Below are 26777 nucleotides of genomic sequence, written 5' to 3'. Positions count from 1 at the left end.
GCATGGCCAGAAAACTGGGGTCACCCGGTGCAGGGCGGTGGCGCAGGGCCACGTTCCGGTCTACAGGAGGTACTGTGGAGGACTTGGACCAGGTGCCCTTCAGAACATCAACCAGTGCTTCATTAAACTGCAGCAGAGGCTCCGAGGAGCTTGCTGATGGTTAGGAGTTCAGTGAGGAGGTTAGTCCTCACGGCCACAGCAGGTAGCTCCAGCCCAAGGGCTTCGGCCGCCTTGCGCAGCACCACAGAAAATGCAGCACCTTCCTCTGAAGCCACGGTTGGAGGAGAGATGGAGCCAGTTCAGGGGAGGTGTCAAGACCACTGGCATCCCCCAGCTCGTCTGCCCAGTCCTGAGATAACTGGTCCTGCCGGGCCAGAGGGTCCTCAGACCCCTCCCAGTCATCACCGTCATCCGATTCCTGGTAAACAGGTGGAATGATTGGAGCCGGGCGGAAGATGAAATTGCCACCCATTGGCGTCGGTGGCGGCTCCGGATGGCGCCGCTCCAACGCCGGGCCTGGACCGGGACTAAACTGGGGAACGGCGTCGTCCGAAGGCAGCACCGGCGGTGGCACCGGAGTCGGCGCCGGCGGAGGGGTCGTAAGGTCGACCGACGCCGACTGGAATCCAGGCCTGGATCCCGCAGGGGCCTGCGGCGTCGGGACCGGAGTCGAAGACGGCGCCGAGGCCAGAGCCGCCGGCTCGCTAGGCCTCCCAGTCGAGCCCGTGGGGCCCGAAGGCGCGCCGGCAGGCGTCGACGGTGGAGCCAGGCCCCTCATGGCCATGAGGAAGGCACTGGTCTCCGCCTGAGTCGCGTCAGTCCAAGGGACCGGCGGGTATGGGGACGGACGGGACTCCTGCGACTCCGACGGAGCCACGTGGGTGGTATCACCCGAACCCTCAGCCGAGTCGTGCGACCAGCGAGGGGAGCCCGAAGAGCGATGTCACCTCTTGGACTTCTTGCTATGCTTCGACTTACCCGAAGACTTGGAACCCGACGAGTGGTGATGATGGCTGCGGCTCCACGACCGGTCCCTCGACCTCCTCCTCTACCGGGACCGCGAACGGCGCGGAGCCGACTGCCGGAGGTCGAGTAGCTTGCGGGACCGCTCCCGCCAAGCCTTCGAAGTCAAGGCCCGGCAGTCGGGGCACGACTCGGTATCGTGGTCGGCTCCAAGGTAATAGAGGCACCGGCGGTGGTAGTCCGTAACCGACATCAATCGGTGACAGGAGTCACAAGCTTTAAAGCCAGGCATCCCTACCGTCACCTGAGTCGAGTCGACGAGAATAGAAGCAAAGGAGTTAAAAAATGTCAAAAAGTGACTAAAAGGGTATGCTCTTCCCGGATCGGCGCTGTCTGGCGCGGAAAAAAGAAGAACTGAGATCAGCGCGCGAGGGCGGCGTCTAAGTACTCCGACGACGTCATCCCGGCGCAGGACGCCGACGGCGGACACGGAGCCGCAGACGATGCCTAGCGACGCGCAAGGGTATTGCTGACGAAAATCTTTCCGGATCCAGCCTGACGCCTGGGGATATTCTAAGGTGAGGAATCTAACTAACGTGTTTCTTTCAGATAATTTGTTTCACAAATATTCTGCTACGGCCCTTCCTCAGGATATTGTCCTTATAGGTCTCTTGAAGTTCCCCTAATGGCTTGGCAGCAGCAAATATGGTTTAATGGTGCCCTTCCTCACCCGGTAACACTGGTCCGTTTAGGCCCCTTGTCGATAGATGGGGCGTCGTGACCCGTTTTGACTGGATATACCCCACACCCACGTTATCTAACTGCTACAATAGCAGAGCTTTGCATAGTGCATACTTCGCTAATATGCATACATAGAGCTGTTATTCAGTTCATGTTGCGCAACTTCCAGGTGGGACCACCTGGAGTTGCTGCCCAACCAGCGGGACCTGATGGTGTAATCATCAGTCCCCTTATGATTAATTCTCTAATGGGCAAGCGTCCAGAAAATAAGGATGAGTTTCCTTATTGGCTTGCTGAGAAGTTTGGACAACTCAAACTGTTTTTCCGAATACAACACCTGTGGAGAAGCACAGGATTTTGACTGTGTGCTTGCCTAAAGGCCTAGTTCCCGAAATAGCTGATTGTAACACTTGGGGTAAAGTGTTTGCAGCGGTATATTCAATGTGTTTCGGCACCCCCTCAATGACCGGTCTCCATTCAGTGATTAGACGTGTTAAGTATGAACATGGGGCCGAGGCAGCTCTGGAGCTGGGAAGGAGACTGGTTGGAGTGTTCGATATTGTTTCCAATATGATCCTTGCTAATGTTATGGGTGATGCAGTAAGCTTGCAGGTGGCACAACGCTTGGAGGCTGTTGCTGACGCGGACAAGACATGCGAATTGCCGAAGATTATTGCTAAAGCATATAAAGCCATAGGCCGCAATAGTCTGGGAGTTAAGCCTTTTACGCAAACTCAAACTCAAGAAAAGGCCCAGATTGAAAAGGAGGGGGGCCCGTTCTTTCCGAAAAAGAACTGGAAAAATAAGAAACAGGGGCGGCAGCAGCAGAAGCAGGGTTTGCGTGCTAGTTCCCTGACACCCGAGTCTTCTGAGCGTACTTATGACTTGAGCAACAGCGCAAAGATTAAGACTCCGGATAGATTTCAAGTCCCTTAGCAGCGCTCTGCTCGTTCTTTACAGGACACATTGGACTCTGAAGACGGTGGTGGGGAACACCAGGATCATGGCAAAGGTCCGACCACACAACAGGGACGGGATCACTCTCGACAGTTTGACATCAAAGCCAAACAAGAGGATCTGCCGCGTTTTAGACCCCTATATCAAAAGAAGAAAGTTGCTGCTTTAACAGCGAAATATGCCGCAGATGGTGAGAACACGACTTCTAGTTTGGACTTGGGCGGTGACTCTGCTCGACAGCTCAGCGGAGGTTACCATAGTGCGGGAGACACTGCGTCCTTGTCTGGAGGCCAGAGCAACTGATATATTTATTGCAGTAGAGACAGCAGATACACGAGTTTCCCCTCCGGATAGACTCTATGAAATTGTCTTCCAAATTTAAGGTGATATACAGCGTACGATCACAGGGTTTTTGGGGAAAATCTTACCTCTTCCTACGCCATTTTGTTGGCAGAGGCAGATTGTCCTCCACCATTTGTGCTAGCGGCTTCTAGAGGGGAGGACGTGATACTTCCGAGTTTTTCGTGTTACGTCCCAGAGGAACATGCAAAGGTTTACACATCTGAGTGGGCTTTGGCCCTTGCCCGGGCGGTGTACTGTAATCAGGTGGTCTGGGATACAGATTCACCGGCACATGAGATACCATTACGGTCTATGCCACAGCCACAGCCCCAATATTTAATCAGACGAGAAGCTAAGGCTCCAGTTTGTGATATTCTAACACATTTGGAGTATCAAGGAGTGATTGAATCCTGTGTATCACTGATGAATAACCCTCTTTTTACAGTATCGAAACACATTGGGTCGTATCGCATTGTATTAGATTATCGAAATTTGAATTGTCATTGTCGTACATTTGCGGTACTGAGGAAATATGGATTTTTCTGATCAGTTATGTCCCCTATCTTAGACCCCACCGGCTCCATGTATAAGCTACAAGTACATGTATGTTCCCTCCAGTTCCAGTTATGAAGACGCAAATACATGTGCGTCCACCGTCAACATGTCCTCTTTCAGATCCGCCATGAATGGGCCGGATATTCCATTCCTAAGTATGAAAGGCCACCGACTTTATATGGCTCATGTACTCCATTTTGCAGTTCAGGCAAGTAGGCCCTGAATGCTGCCATCAAGCCTTTTCCTGCTTTCTACCTTTGACAGCTCCAGTCTGAGCTCGCATCTGTATCCATGAACTTTGTCCTACTCTTTGCGCGGCTAACGGTGCCTGACTCGGCCTGTCTGCCTGCCAAAAAACTGTATTTCACCTTCAAGATTATCTGCTCCGCTCCTCATCCAATGCATTCCTGTCTAGTAGTTTAAGTAAACATTCTTCTAGCTACCGAGCAAGAGGCCTGGCCTCACTGTCTTCATGCAAGTAATTCATAGCCCCTGTTACTATGGAAGATTTCTGCTCCCTCGCATCTCATGTAGACATTTAGACGCTTGTACACGCACTCACAGTCAGTATAGACTAGATTCTGTCCGAAAGACCTTCCTTTTTGGATAACATAGTTCTTTAAACATAGGATGTTAGATATGATTTAGGATTAGGTTGACCTGACCCTCCAGACTTTTGTCTCCTCATATACGTCTGAATATTAATTCCCCTTCACCCTCTAGTTGCACGTCAATCACACGTCATGCGGCTGCGCGCGCATCTCTGTCAAGTATTTCTGCTGACATTGCGAAATTCTTTCATGGATCCACCCATTTGTGACATCATACTTAATGACGTTTTCTAGTTACGCCTATTTTAGTTACGCATGTATATTTTATTTTGTCTTATCAGCTGTTACGCCTCCTGCATCTGTTTCACTGTAATGCTGTTTCTATAAAAATGATTACCTGTCAATAATGTATGCTCTTCACTTCCTGAACCTCCGTGGTGATGGAATATGAAGCCCACAATTCGAATTGTTTATGGAATAAAGCCCTTTCAGAACCTCTAATACCACGGATTCTGCCTCTTATTTTACTGAGTTATTCTTAATAATTTTCCGCATCAAATTAAGTATCGGTAATTAAATTATTTACCACAGTACAAAACACACATAGCTCTGCACTAGTGAACAACCTTAGTCGTAAGAAATACAAAACTACACTGGATATTTCTAATGGTTTCTATAGTCACAATTTGGCTCCGGAGAGCATCGACTTGACTGCATTTACCACCTGTGGGAATCAGAAAAATTTACACGTTTGCCTATGGGGTATAAGAATAGCCCTGTGGCTTTCGCTGCACATGTTGTGTCCTTGATAGACAGCATAGACTCGTATGAGTTCTCGTACATTGATGATATTTATCTGATGGACGATGAACTGATGCTGCATCTTGTCAGAGTCGATCGAATTATTCTGTCCTTCACTATGGATACAAATAAAATTTTGCAAAATCACACATCGCACATTTTGCGGTGCTCTTTTTGGGCTATGAGCACAATAATGAAAGTCAAGGCTTAGCCCCCCACTTTCTGGAGAAGTGTGCACAGCTACAACCTCTGTTAACTCTGAAAAAACTTCAGTCTTTGCTGGGATTTTTGAATTTCGGGAAGACTAACATCCCCGATTATGCCCAGCGTATCAAACCGCTTTATGCGTTGATACAACCAACGTATTCTTCTGCCAGCTGGCTTCGGGAACATACCTCTATTCTGCAATTGCTGCAGTCAGATCTGCTTGCGACTAACTTGTTGTTGACGCGTGACAATACCACAGTACCTATTGCATGCAAATCACATTTGTACACTGCTGCTGAAATGAGTTTCTCAAATGTTGAGAAGAGCAAGTTACTTACCTTCGGTAACGCTTTTTCTGGTCGATACAGTATCTGCCTGTGGATTCCTCACCTTGTGAATATCCCCTGCGCCAGCATTCCACTGAACTTTTCTTTCCCAGCACTCCACGTCGACGTGGGCGACGTCACAATGCATCGGCTCCGCTCGCGACTCCGTACGACGTCACCGGAGCCATGTGGTTCCGTGAATTCTGAACCCGTTCAATGAAGGTCGTCATATCCTGATGATCTTGGTATCAGCGAACCGCGAATGACAAGTGCGGTATGCATGAGCATTTTCATCATGCTACACCAACTATTTGACTGTGTATTGGACGATCTAGTCGGTACCCTTGGGTTTCATTTTGTGCACATCCGCCATTTTGTGGTTGCCCTCACCTAGGCAAATGATTAAGAAATGACTGGCCAAGCAAGCCTCCAGGAATGCATACCCCTTAGCTTGGTTCGTGTTGACTTCTATTTGACCTGAGTCAACTGACCCTGTTGCCCGAGGCTAAAACTTGTTAAGCCAGGCCCTTGTTAAGCAGCTGGTCAGATAGTGATCAAATAGCAGGACATTATTGACCCTATGGTACACGCACACACCCCTCTGTCTTGCCTCTCATCTGTTTCTGCTCTTTCCTTTTATGGCTTCATGGTCTAATTATTGATTTGGGTTAAGGTCTTTTATGACGGGTTCGTCCAGCCTGTTCGAGCAAGAATGCTGGATTTTTGCCCTGTCATTGATGATGGGCTGGTTAACTGAAAGTGGGTTTGTCGTTATCTGATGCCTCTGTAAATGTCATCCTCTGATTGGTCAAACCTGTAAGTAATTGATGCTAGCCAGGAACGTGGTTTTTGACATAAAAGACGATGCTCCACTCCTTTTGGTTGAGCAGTCTCCTGAGAACATACACCGTGTTGTACTTATAGGATCTCTCTTACTGGCTGCAGCTAATAAATATGATCTTTGATGTCACCAGAAGAATCCCGTGTCTCTGTACTCTAAGACAGGTGAACCCGAAGACTTCGGGCGTGTCCCCTGCGCCGCTGGGATTTATTTCCCGGTTCTTCAGTTGGCGCCCAACTCGGGGCAACTTCAGCGGTACCGGTCCAAGCCTGAAGATCGTGAGGAGCTTCGTGTGAAAATTCTGGAGGGAGGCCTACCACTTCATCGACCCCTGTATGTTGTTGTGGTCCGAAAGTCTTTGCTGCGAAGTTCCCCGCATTCTGACGGCTACGAGGGACTGCTGCCCTGACTGTCGCCCTGTCTTGGAGCCCTTTAATGATTTGTAAAGCGAGACGATAGACGGGTCTTCTGGCGGCGTCATCGATATTTCAGTTAAGTATGAGTGGAGCGTCTCCCAGTTTGTTTTGGTATCCTTCGGGATCGCTTTGATTTGGTACCTGCAGGCCCCAAAGCCGAGGGACTCGTGTATTCACGAGGCTATCGTTTCTGATATTCCCTTGAAGTTTGAAGCTAGACTAGTGAGCGAAGATGCCTGGTCTTAGCAGACTTGGAAAGATATTTTGTTATGGTTGTAAAAAGGATTCCCGATTGGAGGACTCGTGTCCGGTGCCTCCGATCGGAACTCCGACCTATGAGCTCTATTTGAAACACGGCGTGGGCCCCATCACGTATAATGAGGTATGGATTAGGTATACTAGGAAAGATGGTTTCCTAAAGTGGCCCCAATATGGTAGTTACGACACGAAAATTCTAGATAATTTAGAAGTCGCCTTTGGCGAAAGGAATCTAAACAAAAGGAAATTAAGTTAGCGAAACGAAATAAACGTGCACAAGGTATGTCGATGGTGCAGGCTGCGATACAGTTTAGGGATAATGAGGAAGAGCAGGAAAGCGAACAGATGCTTAGGCAACGTAAATTAGCGGTAGACAAATGTTATCCAGCTTTGCCACCTGAACAGCAAGACGAACAGGAAGATCTTGTGAAAGATCCTTTAATGTCGCATCTATTGAGTTCGCCACCCCCTTATGCTCAGAGTGCTACCGCACCTCCGCAACTTGTAGTTACGCAACCTCCGGTTGTTTTACCTCCAGCGGTTCCTCAACAGCCAGCTCTCCCTCTGCTGGCTACTACTATTGCTTCGGCGCAGCCTTCTCAAGGGCCGCCGTCTTTGCTACCTCCTTCGTCTACTACCTCTATACCTGTGTTGTCTGTCCCTTCTGTCACTATTCCGACTTCGGTTCCTTCTCATTCCGCTTTGTCCTCTGTTCTTTTGTCACCTTCTCCTTCTGCCCGACGGAGAATGACTGATGCAGTTGCTAGTTTTTTCTCTCCTCTAATGGGTTCATTAGGTATGTCTCCTGTTGTAGAGCGTAAGCAATTGCGTAGTCAATTGCCTGGTCCTGATGAGCGGACAGTGCTGGATCACTTGGCACGTAAATGGGTCAACTATCCTTCACACTATGATCTTGAGAGTGTTACGAATGTTTTCTATCAATGGGAAGCACCGACCCAGAGATATGTATTTGATGTGATGTGTTCTTTCCTCCGTGAACAGTGGGAAGATAGTGAGGTAGGACGGGCTCCGCCTGAGTTGTTCTGTGTGCAGTCCGAGTTTGCCAAAGGAACTATAGTGGGTCTCGATGTCAAAAGAGCAGTCGCGACATTGTTGTCATTTAGGAGTGATTTTCCTTCTAAGTCATTATTTGAGCCTGGTTCTTCAGTTAGGAGAAAGGCACGTCAATATCCGATGCGTGAGGTTCCTCCCGTTTGGAGACCTGGTGATGCGAGTGCTAATCCACCTGTTCTGGCACATTTCCAGCGCGTTTGGGTACATGTTCCATGGAAGCGTGCCGAAGTACTAGCTCTAACGCAGACTTTGCCTGATCCACGTAAAAATCCTGCGGGGTTTTATAAGGAGCTATCTCAAACTGCGAGTTCCTGTATTATGAATTTAGCCGATATAGATATGTTATTTGGGAATGTTGTTCCACAGCCTATATGGAGTAAGATCCGTCATACGGATCATGTACAGGAATTAGGTGATACGTGGAATAATCTTAGAACTACAGATGCAAGACAAATAGGTGGTGCTAAACCCGAAAATGTGATTGCTGATCTCCCTGGTAGAATTATTGATTATATGAAGACTTTGATGCCTGCTACACGTGTGAATTGGGACAAATTGTCTGCGTGCAAGCAGAAGAAAGACGAAACTGTGTCCGACTTTTTCACTAGATTTGAAGAGACATTTGTAGACCACAGTGGTCAAGACATGAGTACAGAAGGTGGTCAAAGGTTGTTCGTTGACAAGTTTGTGCATAATTTGCTTCCCGAGTTGTGCAATAGGTTGAAGGATTCTGAAAGTGCTTGGGCTGTTTCTTCATCAGCGCAGATATTGGCTACTGCCCAGTACTATGAGAACAGAAATAAAGATGAGATAGAGAAAGCGGATAAAAGGACTAAAGAATTGAAGACTAAGGTTCTTTTGCAGCAAGCATACCCGCCCCGCTATACCCAGCGTGATTATCAGCAACCACAACACTATCAGAGAAGCTCACAAATGTTCGAGTCTTCTCAACCGCGTTTCCCGGTAGGCCCCAATCAGTGTGCGTATTGCAAAGAAGAAGGTCACTTCAAGAATAAATGCCCGAGATTATTACAGCGCACAAACGGTGTTTCTGGTATGAGAGGTCGAGGTGTTCAACAAGCTCCGCGAGGTCGAGGACGTGGTGTGTCTCAGATTGCGCGTTCCTTGCCTCCGCAGAATTCGATGAATTGTTCAACAGAATGGTGCGTCTGGTAGGACGGCTCAGTATTATGCGGACGATTATTACGTTGAAGGTGAGAGTATGGAAGGTAATGATTGTTAGGACAGCCACTGTGGTAAATAAAATAAATATTACCTGACTGAATTTCGTACGGAGTCTTAAAATAAAGTAAAATAGCTCAAAATAACAAGAGGCAGAATCCGTGGTATAAGAGGTTCTCTAATGGGCTTTATTCCATTCAAAATGGCCGACTCGAGTGGCGGCCTTCAGGTTCCGTCACCACGAAGGTTCAGGAAGTGAAGTACAATAATTTATTAACAGACATGTATTTTTATAATAAGTACATTACAATGAAACGAATGTAGAAGGCGTAACATTTGATAAGAAAAATGACGTGACAGTGACATAATCGAAACTAGGCGTAATAAGGAATAAAAGAAACATAATTGGTTAGAATTATCAGACATAGGTGGATCTGTAAGATAATACTTGGCATAGATGCGCGCGCGGCAGCATGACGTGTAATTGACGTGTAACTAGGGGGTGAAGGGGACTTGACATTTAGCTCTACATGTGGAGACGAGAAGTCTGGGGTCAAGTCATCCTAATCCCAAATCATATCTAACATCCTATGTTTAAAGAACTATGTTATCCACAAGGAAGAGACTCTCGGACAGAATCTATTCTATACTGACTGTGTGCGTGTACAAGCGTCTAAGTGTCTATATGAGATGCGAGGGGCAGAAAACTTTCCATAGCAACAGGGCTATGAATCACTTGCATGAAGACAGAGAAGCCTGGCCTTTTGCTTGGTAACTGGAGGAATGTTTACTTAAACTACTAGGCAAGAATGCATCGGCTGAAGAGCAAAATAGATAATTCGAAGGTGAAATACAACTTCTTGGCAGACAGGCGAAAACTGGCCGAGGCAGGCACCGTTAGCTGCACAGGGAGTAGGACAAAGTTCATGGATACAGATGCGAGCTCAAGCTGAAGCTGTCAGAGGCTGGGAGCAGAGAAAGGCTTTGAGGACAGAATCGGGCCTACTCGCCTGAACTGTAAAAATGGAGTAACTTAGCCATGTAAAGTCGGTGGCCTTTCATACCTAGGAATCGAATATCCAGCCCATAGATGGCGGATCTGACAGAGAACATGTTGACGGTAGACACACATATGTTTGCGTCTTAGAAACTGGAACTGGAGGGAACATACATGTACTTGTAACATGCATATAGAACCGTTGGGGTCCAAGGTAGGGGACATAACTGATCAGGAAAATCCACATTTCCACATTCCCTCCTTGTCCCCTTCTTGCCCTTCACGAGACATCAATCTTCATTATTCCTTCGATTTGCTCATGGAGCATCATTTCTTCTTCTTTCTTCTTCCGGGATCTTGAGCCAAAACCTTGATGTGGAATACACGATGTGGCACACAGACCACAAATCGCTGGTCCACATTGCAGGCATAGACAACAACTGAAGAGCATAAGAAGGCCAATACCTAGGAAGGATAGAACTCTCCATCCCCAGGCTGATATCACATTCCAAAACCACCCGGACCACGTCCAAGTGCCTGGATTCTCGTGTATCTGGCTTACAATCTTATGAAGGCGTGTTATAGCTTTATATACAGATGGCGAATTTTCTGGTATGAAAATGCAGCAGCTGGATCCGATGACCCTGCAAGCTCCGCCCCTATCGGCCAGGATGACGTCAAGGACAAGACGATTCTGGAGAACAACAATTCTCATCACTGATTGTTCCTCTGTCAGATTGCCTAGGGCGGCTATAGTCTCGTTTACTACAGCTTCAAGAGTCTTGGTGAGTCTGCGTATCAGCTTACTATTTGATATTGTACCTATATAGGGAAAGATACCTTTATTGAAATCTACATACTTGTCCCATGCCGTCTCAGTATAATCGACAACTGGGAGATCTCTTCGCTCTCTATTGTGTACTAAATGAACATTTCGATAATAATCAGGGGGAGCTAGGAAAACAGGTGGCAGAAGAAATGCTATATAACAGGTACCATCCCAATCTAGAGGCAGACGCATATATGCCGTCTGACCACATATAAAGTAAGAATGGCGAGAAGCTCTAAATGAAGATTTACCTTGATCACTATATTCTACTGTAGTAACGCATTGGCTATGGCCCATATGTATGGAACCAACTTTTCTCACACATAATTCACCCTTAACTGGAAATACTGACATAGTGGGCAGAATTAGTTCAACTTCGGATTTGACATTCAAAATCATAAGATTAGGCGTAAAATTACCTAAGTTATACACTTCATTTTCTAAATCAGTTCCTGTTCTACTGGGGTGACCCTCCTTATTAGGGTGACAGACTTTGAATAAAACTAGATTCAGATTTCCCCATATCCAATGTTGTTGATAAACTGCTGTGTCTGGGTCTATGGAATTTAATAAACTAAACCATGCTCCACAGGAGCCATTGCGTGTAAATGGATGTGGAAAGAAAGGCAGAACTCCTTTGTTATTCTGATAGGGAGGGAGTCGGCCACACACCCAACAATTGGTGGCATTACTAGTCTGATGGGAATGATGTAACATACTAATGAATGTGTTATTGCGCAGCGCAAGTCTATAAGACAACTCATGTGGCGGTAGGTCACTAAAAGAATGTTCATCAGTTATATTGAAAACACGTTTAGAAACAGGATGATATATGTGCAAAATCATACTCGTAATAATTACTAAAATACTCAATAAAAACAAAATTAATAATGTCACAATACAGTGGTTACGCAGTAATTTACAATAAGCATGTCGTTTCATTATGATTCTGGACTCTACATGATTCAGACCTAAAGGGTACATGTCGGGACAGATTCAACCGCTTCACCTTGGAGAGGACTTAAACAATCAAATCGTCCGACAGTTTAGATCTGGACCTGAGTTTCTGTTTATAGCACTGAGAGTCATTCAGTTCAACAAAAGGAAGTTTTGAATCAGTCTGTGAGGGAGTGCAGGGCACAGTGTCTATATCTGAAGGTAGTCCATGAAATTTTTTTATATGGGTGGAATGCACCCATCCTTTCCGTCCTTCGATCTTCACAGCTGTTCTGGTCGTCAGCAGGACCTGCTTAGGCAACTTCCACCTAGGATCCAATTGGCTTTTCCTATCAAAATTCCGAACCAGGACAAAGTCCCCGGGGACCACGTCATGGGGTTTCACCTCAGTGTTGTCAGGAAAAGCTGCAGCTACCTGTGAACGAGAAGATTGTAGTGCAGACATCAAGGAAGCCAGGTAATCTGTCAGCATATTACAGTCAACATCAGTTATTTTACGTGGTATAGGCGTCCCCCACATATTCGGCGGTCTACCAAAGATCACCTCATACGGGGATAGCCCTGTTCTAGAGTGTGCTACCATTCTCATGTAAAAGAGTGCAACTGGTAATGCTACTATCCAGTCGACACCTTTCTCTCTACATATTTTGGACAGTCTGATTTTCAGTGTCTGGTTATGTCTTTCTACGAGACCTGCTGCCTCGGGGTGTCGGACACAGTGGAATTTCCACTGATATCCCAACAAGAGTGAGACATGTTTCATTAATTCGGATGAGAAAGGCTGACCGTTATCTGAATATACAACACGTGGTAAACCGTACCGTGGGAAGAATTCTCGAACTAGCTGCTTGGCAGTAGTCGGGGCAGTGTAATCTGATACGGGATACGCCTCTGTCCAACGGGAGAGAGCGCAGACAACTACGAGGACATATTTGAATCCTCGACAACGTTCCATCTGAATATAATCCATCTGGAGGACTTCAAAAGGATGGTCAGGAGGCTGAAATCCACCCTGCTCTACGGGAACACTCTTTCCTGGATTAAACTGACAACATATCATACAGGTACGAACTTTTTGTTTAGCTGCTGCTCGTAAATGTTTGTTGAACCAAATGTGCTGAATGCTGTCTAGCATAGCCTTCTCTCCTAAATGTGCTGGACTGTGGACTGTAGCTATAATGGCTTGAACCATGGAATCAGGGAGAAACCATACAGATTTCTCCTTCGTCATCCATCCTTGATCTGTCTGGATCCCTCCTAGTTCAGTCCACTTCTTTATTTCTTCTGCTGTGGCATGTGTCTGTATGTCAATTACGTCAAGTGCGGGATCCTTAATTGTCATACACTGTGTTGGTGTCTGAACTATTGGCTTTGTCATGTCTAATGTGCGATTCTGAGCAGTCTGTTTAGCTGTCCTGTCAGCTAAGTCATTGCCTTGAGAAATGGTATCAGTAACCTTCGTGTGTGCTTTACATTTCATAATTGATATAGCAGTGGGTAGATGTATTGCGTCTAACAAGGCATGAATGAGGGGTCCGTGCTGAATGTGGGCACCATGGGAAGTTAAATAACCTCTCTCTCGCCATAGTACGCCGAAGTCGTGTACAACTCCGAATGCATAACGTGAGTCAGTGTATACATTAACTTTCTTATTTGTGGCTTGAATACAGGCTTGTGTTAGAGCAATAAGTTCTGCTGCTTGGGCTGACAAAGTATCTATACAATTTGTCTCAATAACTTCAGTGTCTGTTGTGACTGCATACGCGGCCACTAAATCTCCTGTATTTGTTCTCATGCACGATCCGTCTACATACAACGTCAGGTCTGGATCTAACAATGGAACGTCTGTCAAGTCTTGTCTAGGTTTCGTCTTTATTTCAATGATTTCAACACAATCATGAGCTAGTGGGTCTGTTCCAATTACAGGTAATAGTGTAGCAGGATTCAATGTATTACACCGTCGGATCTCTATGTGTGGTTGAAACAATGTCAGTTCATAACCAGTAAGTCTTGCTATGGTCAAGTGTTGTGTTTGTGTTCGGTTCACAAGAACCTCTACTGCATGGGGTACTTGTACTGTCAATGGGTGTCCTAAAACTATGGCATCGCTTTGTCTGATTGCTAAAGCTGTCGCTGCCACTGATTTCAGGCATGCAGGCAAAGCCTGAGCTACGGGATCTAATGTACTGGAAAAATAAGCACATGGCTTGCGTGATCCTGCTTGATCCTGAGTGAGTACTGATAAGGCAGTACCTTCGCGTTCTGTAACAAAGAGTGTAAAATGTTTGCTATAACATGGTGTTGCTAAAACAGGTGCTTGACATAAAGCTTCCTTTAGGCTTTCAAAAGCTTGTGTATGTTCCTGAGTCCAAGGGAGAACAGTCGATGTGGCTGCCTCCTGTGTGGTTAACTGAATGAGTGGTTTTGCTAGAAATGCGTACTGAGGGATCCACTGTCTACAATATGAAGTGAGGCCTATGAAAGCCCGCACCTCCTTCTGTGTCTGGGGTATTGACATGTTAGCAATTAACTGGATACGGTCTGGTGTAAGCTGCCTTCCCTCCTTGGACAGCGAGTGACCAAGATAAATAACTCGCTGAACACAGAATTGCAGCTTAGAAGGGGACACCTTGTGCCCCTTGTCGGCTAGGAAATGTAAAACTGTCAGAGAAGCTTTTTCACATTCTGGCTCGCTTCTCGCGGTGATCAGCAGATCATCGACATATTGAAGCAGTGCAGTATTGACTGGCATGTGGATACTGTCAAGTTCTCGTTTCAGTGCTTGGCTGTAGATGCTGGGGCTTTCTGTGAATCCTTGGGGAGCGCGTGAGAATTTAAAGCTGCGCCCATTTAAACTGAATCCGAACAAGTATTGGCTTTCCGGATCTATTGGGACGCTGAAAAAAGCATTCTTGAGATCAATTACAGTAAAAAATGTTGCTTCGGAATCAATTGCTGTCAACAATGATGATATATCAGGGACCACAGGGAATTGTGGTACAATACACTTGTTTAGTTCACGCAAATCAATAACCAATCGGTACACTGGTGGAGCAGTAGGATCAGTTCGTTTAAGAATCGGAATTATCGGTGAATTACATACATTGGAGTCTGTTTCTACAACTACTCCCTGGGCAATTAGTTCATCAATGATTTTCAGCAAAGCCACTACAGCATCATGCGGTAACTTGTATTGTCGCATTCGTGGTAGTACCACTCCTGCTTTCAGTGTGACTCGATAGGGTGTAATGTTCATGCAGCCAACATCCGTAGGGCATTGTGCCCATAGATGTACTGGTAAAGTCTGTAGTCGGGGATCCATGTCTCTAGACACATAGTGACCTTTAAAATCACGTAAAAACAACCTTACTCCTTCCGGAGAACAACATATTATGGCTCCTAGTGCTTTCAGAGTTTTAATTCCTAACAGATTTTCTGGGCATGATTTAGTAAGCAATAAATCTGTAGTTCGTGTCAAAGGTCCTATTGTAAGTGGTAGAGGCTTTGATACTTCATTAACAATAGGTTTTCCTGAAAAACCAAGGGAAACATTTTGAGAGCCTGAGAGGGGTGCCCCTGGAACTTCGCTACGTTTTATAGTTGTTCGACTTGCCCCTGTATCGAGTAAGAATTTTCTATCTTGACCTAATAATTCACTATGTACATAAGGTCCTTCTTGATCTACAGGAATCTCGATAAGCGGTAAGTCAACTTCCCTCTCTAGGCTGGTTCATGCGTAACGCTGGTATTCAGGGTATTCATACTGTGCAGTCTGATACAGTTGTCGTGTTGCGGTTTGTGTGGCAGTAGCAGGCAACGGTGGTGCAGCTGGCACAAACTGTATGGGTTGCTGTGAGGCTGGCATGGACTGTCCATGCTGCATAGCTCCTTGTTCATTCTGATCTTGTCTAACTAATCGTGGTCTCTCCTTTGTAATGCCTGTAGCTATATTACGTTTCAGGACTGGACAATCGTGTACATGATGGCCCAGTTGTTTACAGTAATTGCAGGTTCCTTTTACAGGAACTGCAGAATCACCAGAATGTGTCACACTCTTTTTGTGACCATCTGCTGGTACTGTCTGAGAAACTAGCATTTTCATTTTTGTATCCTTCATGCGTCTATGCTCGTGTTCTTGTTCATCCCTAATTCTATTGTGATGATACTGTAACATTTGTAGCATTTGCGACGGAGTGTTACTTTGCCAGGTACTCTCGAATTTCAATATTCTATTCTTTACTGGAGGTAATGCATTTTCCACTAATTTTGTCACAAATAAATGTGGATATGAGTCACTACTTGCTTTTATACCACTATTTATACCAAAACATTTTTCAAATCGAGCATAATAATCGCTTGTGTCTTCATCTTGCTTTTGTTTACAGGCTGTGATTGCACCCCAATCTTCCTTTTTTGTAGTTAATAAACGTGGCAGTACCTGTACTAGTAAACCTGGTAATAGTTTAACTTTATCCCCGAGCCCTGAACCTGCGGCTCGGCCCCTTTCTTCCTCTGCTAATGCTGTCCAGTCTATCTTTTGGTCTCCCACTTCCCACTCTTTTTCTTTCAGTTTTTCATATATGCCAGCAGGCAAAAGCACTTTTAAAATCGTCATAATATCAGGAAAGGTGTACTCTCCCATCAGTAACATGTCTTTAATTTCTCGGTGGAAACCCGCTGGGTCTTTATCATGGCTAGGTACTACTTTCTTCATTTCTAATAATTCCATTTTTGATATAGGTGTGTAAACAAATACACGGTGAAACTCATTGTCTTCACCTTTTATTGGGTGCACTTCTCGTAAAGGATTTTGTCTATCCATATAGTACGGCGTTCTTTCTCTATGGGGCAGCGAGAGAGAATCCGGACTTACAAAAAGGACATACTGTTTACGTGACACTAATATCTCTTTAATTAACTTGTTACTAGAACCTCTCCATCTGTTCGTGAGTAGTTCCGTTAATATATCAGGTAAAGGACCAGGATCAGCATGTTGGCTCTTATATAATATGAGGAGTTGCTGAATCATATAGATTCCAGCTAAACGTTGTTCATCTGTACTGAGATTGAGAAACGTGTGTGCTACGGTCTCATCACCATATTTTTCAGGACTAACGATCCAGTGAACGGCTGATCTGGCTAATTCTTGCTCATCCATGGAATCGAGGAGGTGGTAACCCCTTCGTTCTCGTAGTATTTTATCTGCGGCTTGAAACGAATGTTCAGGAGACTTCAGATTTATTACAGGCGTTGGATACGTTCTGCTATTATTTGGACATACAGAATGTATGGGATCAGAAAAACATCTAGTATTTTCACAGGATCTTCCTCTGCCTACATAGGCTATGGTTTCTGACTGTCTTGCGGAATTCTCTGGTTCGGACACTTCATCTTGCTCAAACTCGTCTGTTCCCAATCTCTCTTCATGAATACGTTCTATTTCTTTACGGATTTTTCGGCACATGGCTATTATACAATTTTGCTTATCGTGTCTCCCTTCTGATATATTCTGACTCCATTTTGTAAGAGTAAGCATTGCATACGGGTCTACCCCCGGACGGTCTTGATTTCTGATTACACAGTTTATGAGAAAACGCAACAGTTCCCCCTGTATCTCTACTTTCTGGAATTCCATAGCTCTGTTAATACATCCTGGATCTCGTCCTGTTTGAACAAAATGATATATGTTATCCAGATGCGTAATCATCCCTGGTAACCTTGCTAAATACTCTGCGGCTCGCCTGATACGTAATGATGCCAGAACCATTTCATCCTCTTTACCAACCACCGGGTCATACCTACAATTTACAAGGAGTTCCTTAAGCGCACGTTCACTTACGAACTTAGGTGTACGTGAATGTGCTGACTCTTGAAAGACAAGTTTATTTATTCTAGGTGGCGTAAAAGTACTGCTAGCACCTCCCGTGGCCCCATCTGGGGCGTCGGGTGTGAATGGGTTCGTTGAACGTGACACAGCAACTATGGGTGTTGTTACCCCTGTAAAGTCGACTGCGGAGACAGATGCGGAAACAGATGTGCTTGCCGAAGCTTGCGTCGGGACTTGCTGTTGCACGGGGACAGATACCTGATCCTGACGTTGAACCCCTCCGCCAGACGGTCTATGTGGTGTGGCGTTAGCATACTCGGGGGCTGCATCATCTAGATATGAGGAAAGGAAAACGTCTTCTGCGGTTCTGGGATGCCCTTTTGGATGTACCTTAATTGGAAATAATGGGGGTGGCAAGTCTTTTGGCATCTCTGGAGCAGCCTTAGGTAGTCCTTCGGCTAGAAGGGGATACATACCATTCATAAGAGCATTACTTTGTCTATTTACTTGTTCTGATTTCACTCGGATCCCTTCCTCAATTAATAGATTTTCTTGAACTTTATTTGAACTTTCTTTACTCCTCTCTTCTTGTCTACGTGCTTTTTCTGTTCGTCTATGAGATTCTTTACGCCATAACTCGATAGCGTCTTTCTGTGACTGTCTGACCTTTCTTTTCCATAACTCTTCCTCCACTTTCATGATGCACTCTGCATCCCAGGTTCCCGTTGCGGGCCACCTTTGACTTTCCGGTAATCCCTTGGTATAATCTACCCATAGATCAAGAAACAATATGGCATCTAAGCCATGTTTATGGTACATGAAATGTCCTGGAGTGTCTCTAGGAGGAATAGGAACTGCTTCTTCAAGCACCCCTTTTCTGGTGGTAATCTGTCTTAACTTCGAGAAGAGCGGCATATTAACAACTGATCTGATACTTACTCTTGAACTTACTTAGTACGAGAAACACAATAATGAACAGTGAACAATGAACAGTCATTCATACCACAATATGCAAGACATTTTCTGAATACTTTAAACATTAAACATTAAACATTATAACAATGATCGACAATGATGACAGTCTGCTTAACTAATCACCACGCTGAATTCTTGACGATAACTGAATACTTCGGAATACTTGATATACTGCTAAACAGTACATATACACTGCTAAACAGTGCAGACCGGATTTGTGTACCCAAATCCGTCTTGACCGGCACAACCTATGTGCACGTCAACACGCCTCCCCGGCGATGGTACTCACCGAGTAGCTCCTTGAAACGGAAGGCCTCAGAGAATGGACAGGACTCGACGACTGTGGACATCGGACCCTCTGCACATCGGGATTTCGGAAAACCTGGTGGGCCTCTGTATACCTCGGATCTTGCTCTCTCAGCTAGGCTCTGGTCGGGATACTTCGCACTTCTCACCGCCTCGTCTGGGTTGATCGCAGCCTCAGTCGCCCCCGCTTGACCGGAGGGAGCTTACAGGAAATCCTGCTGGTACGCGTTTATGGTCCGTCCAGCTGTGGCAGGAGACCGGGCCTGCAACGCACCGCCGGCGCGTGAGATGAGAAAGTGTCCCTATTCGGGCGCCATTATGTGGTAAATAAAATAAATATTACCTGACTGAATTTCGTACGGAGTCTTAAAATAAAGTAAAATAGCTCAAAATAACAAGAGGCAGAATCCGTGGTATAAGAGGTTCTCTAATGGGCTTTATTCCATTCAAAATGGCCGACTCGAGTGGCGGCCTTCAGGTTCCGTCACCACGAAGGTTCAGGAAGTGAAGTACAATAATTTATTAACAGACATGTATTTTTATAATAAGTACATTACAATGAAACGAATGTAGAAGGCGTAACATTTGATAAGAAAAATGACGTGACAGTGACATAATCGAAACTAGGCGTAATAAGGAATAAAAGAAACATAATTGGTTAGAATTATCAGACATAGGTGGATCTGTAAGATAATACTTGGCATAGATGCGCGCGCGGCAGCATGACGTGTAATTGACGTGTAACTAGGGGGTGAAGGGGACTTGACATTTAGCTCTACATGTGGAGACGAGAAGTCTGGGGTCAAGTCTTCCTAATCCCAAATCATATCTAACATCCTATGTTTAAAGAACTATGTTATCCACAAGGAAGAGACTCTCGGACAGAATCTATTCTATACTGACTGTGTGCGTGTACAAGCGTCTAAGTGTCTATATGAGATGCGAGGGGCAGAAAACTTTCCATAGCAACAGGGCTATGAATCACTTGCATGAAGACAGAGAAGCCTGGCCTTTTGCTTGGTAACTGGAGGAATGTTTACTTAAACTACTAGGCAAGAATGCATCGGCTGAAGAGCAAAATAGATAATTCGAAGGTGAAATACAACTTCTTGGCAGACAGGCGAAAACTGGCCGAGGCAGGCACCGTTAGCTGCACAGGGAGTAGGACAAAGTTCATGGATACAGATGCGAGCTCAAGCTGAAGCTGTCAGAGGCTGGGAGCAGAGAAAGGCTTTGAGGACAGAATCGGGCCTACTCGCCTGAACTGTAAAAATGGAGTAACTTAGCCATGTAAAGTCGGTGGCCTTTCATACCTAGGAATCGAATATCCAGCCCATAGATGGCGGATCTGACAGAGAACATGTTGACGGTAGACACACATATGTTTGCGTCTTAGAAACTGGAACTGGAGGGAACATACATGTACTTGTAACATGCATATAGAACCGTTGGGGTCCAAGGTAGGGGACATAACTGATCAGGAAAATCCACATTTCCACACCACGGACAAAGAAAGAGAGTTGTTTCAGTTCCAGTAGATCAGAGTGGACCTTATGTTGAAGTGATTGCATCAGGGGTGTCTGAACCTTTTCTGTTGGATACTGGTGCTGCGAAAAGTTCTATCATGCACACCAAACTCCCTGGCGCACCTTTGTCTGGCTTAACGAATGTTTCAGTAGGTTTTTCTGGCGCCCCAGTTAGCAATCCGATTTCTAGTCCTTTGTCTCTTTCTGTTGGACCTTGTGACTTCGAAGCACCCCTCATTCTGACGACAGGTTGTGGTGAGAACCTGTTGGGCTTGGATTTGTTGAAGAGATTGTATGAGACGCTTTATTGTTCTCCTTCAGGAGTACAGCTTACATTGGGAAAGAGAGTGATCTCTCCGATGTATTTGTCTAAAGACCGACTTCCAGCTGAATTGTCTTCTCTTCCTGATTCTCTGTGGGCTACTGGTCCTAATGACGTGGGTCTTTTGGAGATTCCGCCATATGTTGTGACATTGAAGGCGAATGCTAGATTGTCATGCATTCCACAGTATCGTATCTCAAGTGATGGTGAAAGAGCACTTTTGGCGATCATCTCTGATTTGATTGAGAAAGGGGTTATTGAGGAAACGAGAGGTAATGTGTGCAATAGTCCGGTTTTGCCTGTTTTAAAACGAACTGATTTTTCTCAGCCTCCTGTATATAGGTTTGTGATCGATCTTCGCGAGGTGAATAAGATCGTTGTTCCACAATTCCCTGTTGTGCCTGATATCACCGCTTTACTGACTTTGATTCCGGCTACAGCCACGTGGTTTTTCGGTGATTGATCTGAAGAATGCTTTCTTCAGCATCCCGATTGCCGCAGAGAGTAGAGATATTTTTGGCTTCTCTTTAGGAGGCCGAAGCTTCAGGTTTAAACGCGCTCCTCAAGGCTATTGTGAGAGTCCATCGATCTATAGTCAAGCTTTAAAGATGCAACTTGATTTGTTGGTTTTACCCAATGGTGCTGCCCTTATTCAGTATGTTGACGATCTTTTAGTCGCCGCTGACAATGAAGAGACTTGTAGAGAGGCTACTCTGTCGTTGTTACGTCACTTGTCTGATTTCCATCATAAAGTTTCTCTGTCGAAGTTGCAGTATTGCCGAGAAGAAGTTATCTACTTAGGTCACCTCTTATCGAAGGAGGGAAGAAGATTGACCCCAGAAAGAATCCATGCGATTGCGAAAATGAGAGAAGTGCGTGCATTTCTAGGTATTACATCGTACTGTAGACAGTGGATTGCTAATTTTTCATTGCTTACAAAACCTCTGATAGCTCTTGTGATAAGTTGGCCTAATGTATGATGTCACTAGTTCTAGTGTACACCTTATATCAGTCCAAATACCCTTATGGTGATTGGTTGTAAATGCAACCTTATAGACCAGCTATCCTAGTGGTAGCATGGAAAAGAGCAGTCTTAGGCTAAACTCTGAATGGCATGTGAAGCCAGCTGTGATACCATATATAATCCCTTGAATACCAAATGAAAGGACACCACAACAGACATATATATAAAATAAAGTGTATTTATTCTAGTCAAACCCTCAGCACTCTTTATGAGATTAGAGGTAAGTACAACACAGTCTTATTTATGCATACATTAAGTCACACAGGTAAGTAATACAGTTAGGCCCTAGGGGCCACGCAAACCATATGCTAAGTAAGTGGTATAAGGACCACTGTCACGGAAATAGGATAGGCCTAGGCCTAGGGAATCGCTGGGGCTACACTATACTACCAAAGGTTAGGAAGTGGGAGGCCCACGGGATTCAGGTGCAGAGTGGAAACACTCGCGCGTAATGCGTAAAAGTCGATAGAATTACTAGCAGTTAGAAATTAACAGTTTAAGGACACTTCTGAAGCAGCTAGAGAGTCGAGACTCGGAAACTAGACCCTAGGATAGTCACTACCCTCGTGAGCACTGAAGTACCCAAGTTACCTAGCCCACGGGCTGCGGGTGCATAGGTGTGAACTTGCGTCGGGTTTCGTCGTGGACTTCTATGGATGCCTGAAGGAAAGTTGCTGACAGGCAGTCAGTGAAGAGTGTCCGGTGGATCCCAAGGCTGGGATCAAGAAGAAAGGAGACCTGCAAGCAGAAGGGACAGAGTCAAGGTCACTAGCCAGTGACCACGTGGGACCAGGAAGGAACCAGGCGATGTTGTGAAGATTGCAGGTGAAGGTGAAGCTTGTCGCTGCAGCCACGAGGACCAGGGAACGTCGAGGACGACCAGGACCAGGAGGCGAGCTGTCCCACGAAGGCTCTTGCTGTCAGCGGCGTCGAAGTTGGACTAGGACTCACCAAGCCTTGGCAAGCGGAACCCACGAAGAACGGAGGACTTGCTTCTGGTGCAGACCAGGAAGGTCTGGGGTGCTTCTCTTTTTCAAAGAAGCAGGAGCCAGTCTGGAGGAGCCAAACCAGCGGTGAAGATTACAGGATGCGTAGTCACAAAGGCCACTAGCCAGCGGGCAAGCAACCGGACAGACGTGGCAAGCAGGAAAATGCAGAAGGGCCCCACGCAGGACTCGTGCAGTGTGGGGGGCTGGTCTTCGGTGCAGATGGTGCTTGGGGTTGGGGCGTCTCAATCCCCGGTGCACAACTTCGAGGGTGCCTCAGAAGCTGCGCTTGAAGATACTAGCCACTTTTCCCAGGTAGCCGGTCCCACGTCTCTCGTCGCCTCCACGGATCTCAGCTCTGCTGTGGATGTGGATCAGGGTTGGAGAAGTCTGGAAGTCAAGGCTCTGGTCGGGCTCTGCAGTCGGTCCCTTGTAGAACTTTAGCAAAGCAAAGGGTAGTCTCTTGATGGTGCCTGTTTGCACAGGGTAGCCACTCCTTGGCCACAAGGGAGATTCTTCAGTCTTCTTCTTTCATCGAATGTCGAAGGTCCAGAGTTTCTGTTCAAGTTGCAGGTTCAGGATAATCTAAAGTCTTGAGGCCCAACTCCCACTCTTATACTAATCTGGGGGGCTGGGATACCTGCTAGGTCACGCCTTATGGGTGGGACCTGGGAGGGGGTGGTTACACCCACTTCCCTTTGTCCAGTTTCGCGCCAGAGCTGGGGCTGGAGTGCCCCAGCGCCGGTTTGAACTGGACTATGCAAGGAACTCCTTGTGTGCCCCAGGCATGTCTCATTCCTTTCAGCCCACCCTGCCCCAATACACTAAAGGCTGTCTGGGGAGGTGCTAGCACCTCCCCAAGAAGGAAACCTATTGTCCAGGCCTCCCTGGCTGGGATCACTCCCAGCAGCAGGAGGTCAGACTTGTGTCGTGGCAGCAGCCTCCATTTTGTGATGCTGAGGCTTTGGTCAGAGGCTACCAGTAAAGTATGATTTCAACATGTCTTTCCCTCTAGAAGGGGGGAATAATATCCTCATGTCCAGAGATGGTATGGGGGTATTATTCCACAGTGTTAGACACCTTACACGACATGTTTTGATAAAGCCAAACCATAGTTACCATAACCGTTTAAGATTATAAGGCACTTTAAGAGTATATGGTAGGCTATATCATAGAACAGCTATAAGGACATGGTTCCGAAAGCTGCAGACAGGCTCAGCTCATGCTAGAGCACCATCTCACATGTTACCAAGCACTCTGCCTCCAGGATTGTTAAGGCCTGCCATAGGAGTGGCTGATAGGTACACATGTGTCTATATGTAAGTTAGGTATAGGAATACTACACCTAAGCAAGGGGTGATTACACGACCTTGCCCCAGCTGAGTGATCAGCCAGTTGTGTCAAAATGGAAGGCCAGACCAGGGGTGGCATAATACATGCTGCAGCCCCTGGTAGGCCTAGGGTACACCTATGCCCTGGGTACCTAGGGTACACTGTACAGGGGCCAATAAGGTGATCCTATCCAAATGGGTTATGCACCTAAAGTACATAGTATCAATTTAGAGAGAGAACAGCAGGGCTGTGGTTCTGATTAGCAGGCCCACAGCCACATCTAAGTCGAAAACCAGTAAAGCAAAAGCAAAAAATGGGGGTGAACATAGAAAGCAGACCCTACTCTCCTACACAACCCCCCCCCCAAACTTAGGGACATTAAACTAACCTTGACCAGTTGAGTCTTCATGTTCTAAGTGGAAATATCTGGAGAGTCCATCTGCATTGGCATGGTCAGTCCCAGGTCTATGTTCCACTGTGAAGTCCATCCCCTGTAGGGAAATGGACCACCTAAGAAGTTTGGGATTATCACCCTTCATCGGATTTAGCCACAAGAGGGGCTTATGGTCTGTCTGAATCTTGAAGTGAGTGCCAAACAAGTATGGCCTCAGCTTCTTCAGGGCCCAAACCACAGCAAAGGCTTCCCTCTCAATAGCTGACCAACGTTTCGCTCTAGGGGTCAGTCTTCTACTTATAAAAGCAATGGGCTGGTCTTGACCATCTACATTCAGTTGTGAAAGAACAGCTCCCACACCTAACTCAGAAGCATCTGTCTGGACAATGAACTCTTTGGAGTAGTCTGGACTTTTCAGAATAGGTGCACTGCACATGGCCTGCTTCAGGTCATCAAATGCTTTTTGACAGCTTACTGTCCACTGAACTTTCTTTGGCATCTTCTTGGAGGTCAAGTCATTAAGTGGTGTCACAATGGACCCATAGTTCTTAACAAACTTTCTGTAGTACCCAGTCAGGCCCAAGAAAGCTCTGACCTGAGTCTGGGTAGTCGGAGGAGTCCAGTCCTTTATAGTCTGGATCTTGCTCTCCAGTGGTTGAACCTGACCCCCACCAACTAGGTGGCCCAGGTATACAACCTTGCTCTGCCCTATCTGGCACTTAGTGGCCTTGATAGTGAGGCCTGCCTTTTGCAGGGCCTCTAAAACATTCCTCAGGTGGACCAGGTGATCCTCCCAGGTGGAGCTAAAGACAGCAATATCATCAAGATAAGCTGCACAATAATCATCCAACCCAGTAAGGACTTGATTCACCAACCTTTGGAAAGTGGCAGGTGCATTCTTCAAACCAAAGGGCGTTACCACAAATTGATAATGTCCTCCTGGGGTCGAGAAAGCAGTTTTGGCCTTTGCACTCTCAGCTAGTCTGTTTTGCCAGTAGCCTGCTGTCAGGTCAAATGTGCTCAAAAACTTAGCAGCTGCCAGTTTGTCAATGAGCTCATCTGCCCTAGGTATTGGGTGGGCATCTGTCCTAGTGACAGCATTGAGACCTCTGTAATCCACGCAAAACCTCATCTCTCTCTTACCATCTTGGGTGTGAGGCTTTGGCACAAGGACTACAGGACTAGCCCAAGGGCTCTCTGAAGGTTCAATGACTCCCAGCTCCTACATCTTTTGTACCTCAACTTTTATGCAGTCCCTGACATGGTCAGGTTGCCTGTAGATTTTACTCTTCACAGGCAGACTGTCACCAGTGTCCACCTCATGGGTGCACCAGTTTGTCTGACTTGGGGTCAGAGAGAACATATGTCTGTAGGATTGCAGAACCTGTCTGCAGTCCTGTTGCTGATGGACAGTGAGGCTGTCAGAAAAGACTACACCATCAACTGAGCCATCATCAGGGTTCTGAGTCAACAGGTCTGGGAGAGGGTCACTCTCTTCCTCCTGCCCCTCATCTGTAGCCATGAGTAGCCCCATGTCTGCCCTGTCAACATATGCCTTCAATCTGTTGACATGAAGCACCCTGTGGGGGCTTCTGGGAGTCCCAAGGTCCACCAAGTAGGTGACTTCTCCCTTTTTCTCAACAATAGTGTGGGGTCCAGACCATTTGTCTTGGAGTGCTGCTGGGGCCACTGGCTCCAACACCCACACTTTCTGCCCTGGCTGGTAAACAGTCAGCACAGCCTTTTGGTCATGCCAAGCTTTTTGGAGTTCTTGGCTTGCCTCAAGGTTTTTAGAAGCCTTCTTCATATACTCTGCCATCCTGGAGCGGAGACCAAGTACATAATCCACTATGTCAAGCTTGGGTTGTCTGAGAGGTCTCTCCCATCCTTCCCTTACCAAACACAGGGGTCCTCTTACAGGATGCCCAAACAAAAGCTCAAAAGGGCTGTAGCCAACCCCCTTTTGTGGGACCTCTCTGTAAGCAAACAGAAGGCAGGGTAAAAGGATGTCCCATCCTCGCCTAAGCTTGTCTGGTAACCCTTTTATCATTCCCTTTAGGGTCTTGTTGAATCTCTCAACAAGCCCAT

The 26777-nt window shown here is 46.3% G+C and overlaps 1 protein-coding gene across 1 annotated transcript in view; it reads right to left on the bottom strand.

Moving 5' to 3' along the window:
• LOC146808461 (transient receptor potential cation channel subfamily M member 2-like) overlaps positions 1-26777 on the bottom strand; it is a 3976112-nt gene that overhangs the window by 1793669 nt on the left and 2155666 nt on the right. The gene's annotated exons all lie outside the window — the stretch shown is intronic.

This window comes from Triturus cristatus, chromosome 8 (genome assembly GCF_964204655.1).
Source record: "Triturus cristatus chromosome 8, aTriCri1.1, whole genome shotgun sequence".
Classification (NCBI taxonomy): domain Eukaryota; kingdom Metazoa; phylum Chordata; class Amphibia; order Caudata; family Salamandridae; genus Triturus; species Triturus cristatus.
This window is presented reverse-complemented; position numbering and strand designations above follow the sequence as displayed.